The sequence below is a fragment of the Eulemur rufifrons genome, chromosome 2, assembly GCF_041146395.1.
Source record: "Eulemur rufifrons isolate Redbay chromosome 2, OSU_ERuf_1, whole genome shotgun sequence".
In the NCBI taxonomy this organism is placed as follows: domain Eukaryota; kingdom Metazoa; phylum Chordata; class Mammalia; order Primates; family Lemuridae; genus Eulemur; species Eulemur rufifrons.
In genome coordinates, this window is record NC_090984.1 from 126,348,906 (window position 1) to 126,354,905 (window position 6,000).

Consider the following 6,000-nt stretch of genomic DNA (forward strand, 5'->3'; position numbering starts at 1 on the left):
GTAGGATCAGACAGGTGCCTGCTGCTGACATATGGAAACATCAATAATCAAATGTAAAGCATGAAATAATCAAACAATGTGCTTGAGAATTGAAGAAGCCTTGGGTGCCCTCGTCAGTAGAGTGGGCTCAGCCCAAAAATCAAACCAGGGACTTAAGAAAGTCATTGGAAATTACACAAACCAAGTTGCAAAGACAAAAAGAGTGAAGAAAACAGAATACCACTATGAAAATTTTTAAGATGGATATGTTTCAAATTCCAAAAGTAAAATTAAAAACAGACAAAAATAAATATTTGAAGAATTATATAGGCAACAATTTTCCAAATATTATGACAAACCCCAAGTAACATACCCAAGAATCTCCTAGAATTTGAAGGTGCATAAACACACATAGACACACACACACACACACAACACATCCACCATGGACGTAGGTCTGTGCACTTGCAAAGGCTCCCACACCTCACACACACACATGGGCACTGCCCCAATGTTTCTCTTTCCACTTGGTTCATTTGAAAATATTTGTATTCACTGTATGAAGTAGTTCTCCAAAGTGGAGATTATATTTTTCTATGTGAAAGTGTGTCTATTCCAACCCATATTATAAAATACAATTAAATCTATTTTGATAAAACTGAAAATATGTGTCATTTCTAGGAAATGTACTATTTGAAGGTAACATAATATCCATTTTAAAGCTCTGTGTTAGTTTATTTTTAATAGGTGAGAAAAGCATCCTATCAAAATAGAAAGGACTTTTAAAATTTTTATTTCTGCTTAATAATTTTAGATTTTTTATATTACATGTGTACAAAATGTCTAAGGATGAAATCATGCAGTTAACACATTTATAACCTAAGGCATTTATCATTTCTTTGTGTTTGGAATATGCAAAATGCTCTCTTCCAGCTACTTAAAAATGTACAGTACATATTAATTTGTTAACTACAGTCGTCCTGCTGTGCTATAGATGGATGGAGTGCCTCACATATATTTGTTAGGGAGGTTGGTATAAAATCAAGAAGCCTCATATTTTCTTTTTTCTTTTCTCTTTTAGTCATGTGCCCATTACTGAAAATGGGGCAATGAAGTCTCCTACTCTGTTGTATTGCAGTCTTTTCATCACTTCAGCTTTTTATGTAACTGTTTTTCATATTTCAGTGCCCTGATGATAGGGGGTATTTGTTTACAAAAGGGATATCCTTTTTGTGAATTCACAAGTCATAATTCTGCAAGGTCCTTCTTTTTCTCTAATTTCTACTTCTGAGTTGAAGTCTATTGTGTTTCATGTACGTATAACTACCCCTGCTTTATTTTGGTTTCCATTTTCATGAAATTTATTTTTCTATAGCCTCAATTTCTGTCTATGTGTGTTTTTCACAGTTAGGTGTGTGTCCTGTACCAGACAAATAGTTGAGTCTTTTTATTCATTTACTTTTTTAACCTTTCAGTCATTCTTTCTTTTCATTGGATAATTTAATCTGTTTATATTCCTAGTAATTTCAATATGTAGTGACTACTCCTATGTTTTGTTTGCCAGTCGTTTTATAGATGTATCCTTGGTTTCTAGTTTTTTTGCTGACTCCTTTGTGGTTTGACAGTTTTCTGTAGTGGTATCCTTTGAATATTTTCTATTTTTCTTTTGTGTGCCTAGTATAGATTTTACTTTTGTTGTTACCATGTGGCTCACATAAAACACCTTACACTTAGAAGTATCTATTTTCAATAGATAACAACTGAATTGTCATTGCATATCAAAAATCTTACACTTTTAAACACAGACATTACATTTTATGTTTCTGATGTCAGAATTTACATAATTTTTAAGAGAGTTGTTATTGAAAATTTTGTATTTTAACCCTTATAGGAGAATAAAATTGCTTGACACAGCAACATTATAGAGTACTCTTCATATGTCTCTATGTTAATTATACCATTAAGTTTTGTGCTTTTGTAAGTGTTATGTTATTAATCAATGGACTTTTTTCAGCTAAAAACCCTCCTTTTGGCACTTATAAGGCAGGCCTCCTGGTAATGAACTCCTTTACCTTTTGTTTGTCTGGGATTTTAAAAAAATTTCCTCCTTGTTTTTGAATGAAAAAAAATCTGGGAAAAATATTCTTTGTTTTCAGTTTTTTAAACATTTTCCCCATCACTTTGATTATATTATCTTCTGTTGTAGCATTCAGTGATTCTGATGAAAAATGTTTGCTACTTCTATTGAGAATTGCACCTCTGTGTCGTGTCCTTATGTCTTTCACGCCCTCATAGGAGACCCCCCGGGGAGATTCCCGTAACTCACTCTACCCGAGACTCTCTCAACATCAGGTCTTTTCATCAGATGCCATTTTTCTGGGACAAACCCTGGTGCCCCTGTCCAAGCCCTTGCAGACATAGGCAACAGAATGACCAAGTCCTGGTCTCCCCAGGAGGACACCTGCCTTCTTTGTCACTTCGTCCCTGTTCCTTGGCTACAGGCTGAGTGAACACTTTCCTCTGTCCCCCACAGGGGCACAGACAGCTTCCTGCAGCATCGTATCCACTCACCAACACCTGAGCCCAGAAGCTTTCCTGGGCTTTACATAAATACAGTATGTTTTCACTCCCTAACAATCTTTTTTTTTTTTTTTTTTTGAGACAGAGTCTCACTCTGTTGCCCAGGCTAGAGTGAGTGCCGTGGCGTCAGCCTAGCTCACAGCAACCTCAAACTCCTGAGCTCAGGAGATCCTCCTGTCTCAGCCTCCCAAGTAGCTGGGACTACAGGCATGCACCACCATGCCCGGCTAATTTTTTCTATATATATATATTTTTTTAGCTGTCCATATAATTTCTTTCTATTTTTAGTAGAGATGGGGTCTCGCTCTTGCTCAGGCTGGTCTCGAACTCCTGAGCTCAAACATCCGCCCACCTCGGCCTCCCAGAGTGCTAGGATTACAGGCGTGAGCCACCGCGCCCGGCCACTCCCTACCAATCTTGAAGAATAAAAATACTGTAAACTATCGGGGGTTCATGAAGCCCATGATATGACCGGGTCCCCAGGCACTGTGGGCTGCAAAGATGGGAGAGACAAAGACACGGACAGAAAAAGTAAGGTGAAAGGGTGCAGGGAAGTCAGGGGCCACCAGCATTCCTGTGAGCCAGGTGGCACTGACTGAAATCTAGCACCTGTGTCTATTCCCTATTTCATGCTATAGATTACAATGATTTCACGTGAAAAGCTCATGGGTTACAATGTGTAGAAGTTTCAAGTCTCCCCTAAAAGTCACAAGATGCCTTAGCTAATTACTCTTGTCTATAGAAGCAGAAACACATAGCTCGTTACTAAGCACAACTACGCCTTAAGCTATGTACAGATAGTATCTCTGAACTCAGCAGCTGTGGCCCATTCGATTGAGGAACAAAGAGATTAGTACTTCTTCCTGGGAGGTTAGCTTCCCATCAACTGAGGTATTTTGCTGAGAAAGGGGAGAGAGGGAGCTCAACCTGGTATTTTTTAAGGGTGGGAGTCTGGGGTCCATTTTCCAGGGCTGACATTTTGCAATCTTCCTTTATAGCCATGTGTGGTTTTCATGTCAAGCCGCTCCGTGGCTTTTTCGGCATGAGGCTCCTCAGGCTTTAAGGTGGGAGTCTGCTTTGCTGTACTCCCAGATCGCTGGAATGTCCCCCAACTGGGCAGTTAACTTCTGCCCTTATCTCTGGCTCCTACTCAGGCAGCATCCCTTAACCTCCTGTCCTCCCACAGCCTCAGAAATGGGGTCCCTACGCCTCGATGGTCTTCTCCCCATCAGTAACTAAACAAAATAACTGCAAATCAGAGCATTCCCCTTTGCCCTGGCAGTCTTCTGCCTTCCTCCACACTCCACGAAACACACTGTCATGTTCTCACCCTTCACTGTCTTACTCTGAAGCCATCTCAGAGGCAAGGCCCATAGAATGCCGCAAAGACTCTCGTGATATTAATTCCTTCTCTACTTGCAATGAGGATGCATCTGTGTCTCCAGATAGACAGAAAAATTTCTCAAGCATGGAGATCTCTTGGTAAGATTGGTGGTGCCCCTCGTTTTCCACAAGTGTCTCCCATGATGACACACCACACTGTGGAAGAAATCTTTTGTGAATCCCATGTGGTTTATAGAGAAATCCTTGTTCAATACATGACCTTGGTTCCTTCTTGATAACCGTGGGTGTCAGAGTAAAGACAGGGAATGATTTTGCTCTCCATAGGAAGCAGGAGAACATAGGAGAGGGCAGTCAGGAGGAGCAGAGGGGGGAGGATGAGGAGGCTCTTGGAAAAAGGTCCATCTTGGGCAGACACTTCACACAGGAGGGCCTTGACTCCAGGGTGCTGTGTCATCATATGGAGCCACAAAGACTCCACTCACAAGGACCTGGATGCCACAACAGAGCTCTCAGCACACTGAGGTTTCCACCTGCAGGTCTCCCTGATGCCACAGGTAAGGAAGGTGACTCTGTGAGAGTCTCAGTGGACACATCCCACTTTGACCAATCAATCTCATTCTCTCAGCTACTAATGGCCACTTGCATTTCCAACGTGAGTCCAGGCCCAGGTGACAGCAGGAGTGTCCCAGCAATGGTGGGTGAGACAGTCCAATCAATCTTTCCCAGGTCTCACAGGAGCCACAGCCTGGGCCACACCTGAGCTCCAGGTAAAGGGCCTGAGTTGTGGGACTCTCATGGAGGCCCAGTTTTGAACATTGGAAATGAAAATGAAACTCAATCACAGTAGGAATGTTTCAGTGAAAGTTCAGGTAATGATCAAAAAGTAATTAACTTTACATTAAGGAAAGTTAGTTATTCAATATGATCATGTGCTGTGACCCATGCCTGTAAACCCATCGCTTTGGGAGGCCCCAGTAGGGGGGTCACTTGAGGTGAAGAGTTTGAGGTCAGCCTGGCTGGCAGGACAGTGAGACAATGCTTTATACATATATGTATCTCACCCGGCCACTGTGGGTGCACCTGTAGTCCCAGACACTTGGGTGGCTGAGGCAGTGGGATCACTTGTGTCCATTACTTTGAGGTTGCTGTGAGCTATGATGATGACACTGTTCTGTAGGCTAGGTGCCTACAGAACAGGACCTTCTTTCCAAAAGAACGAAGAAGAAGAAAAAAACATAGGAAGGAAAAGAAAATATTTATGTCAGTTTCCAGTAATTTTATGTGATAAAATGGTCAGCCTCATCCTTGTAGCATTTATGCCCATCAGGAACTCGTGTGCATGTGGGCGTGTGACAGAGTTCTAGTCACGGAGGCAGGAGAGAGTCTCTGCTGTGACCTTGCTGATCCTCCAGGGGAAATTTCAGAAAGGTGTCTTCTCCTCTTCCAACCTTGTCCTATCTGTGGGACCCTGAAAACTCTCTCATCACGTCCACACAAGGGGGGTCTGGGGGAAGAAGTGAACGTTTTCTGCATATCAGTGTGAAACGTTGAGACAGGAAGCTCCTTGTGTGGATGAACTTTTCAAATTGGCAAAGATGGAGCCACTCACATCACGGCTTCTTGTTTCATTAGATTATGATTTTCCTTAGTGTTTAGTTACTTCATGTGGCCATTACTTTTGGCTAAAATATCCAGATATGACGGTCTACAGGCATTAAAATCAAAAGTACCTGATTTCCTAGTCAGGAGCCTCCACTGAGGTCAACAGTGGCATGAGGTTCACTCTGTGCTAGGACACGTGGCTGAAAGCTAAGTATGGGCACAGAGCTATTTTGTCTGCATCAGAGAAAAGTTCTGTATATTCTTGGATTAGATTCTCATTGAGACCCTTGAGACAATATTATTTGTTGATCAATCAAACTTCAGTAATAAGACTGGAAGTTATTAAACAGAGATTCATATTACGGAAGAAAAATTTCCATTACAATGTTGTGCTCAACTGGAGGTAAAATCAGCCCATGTGAGAGAAGTCATTGCCCTTTTTAGTGCTTGTCAATTAGTAGAAAACTGGGATTGAATTGGTATGTTTTTAGAGTA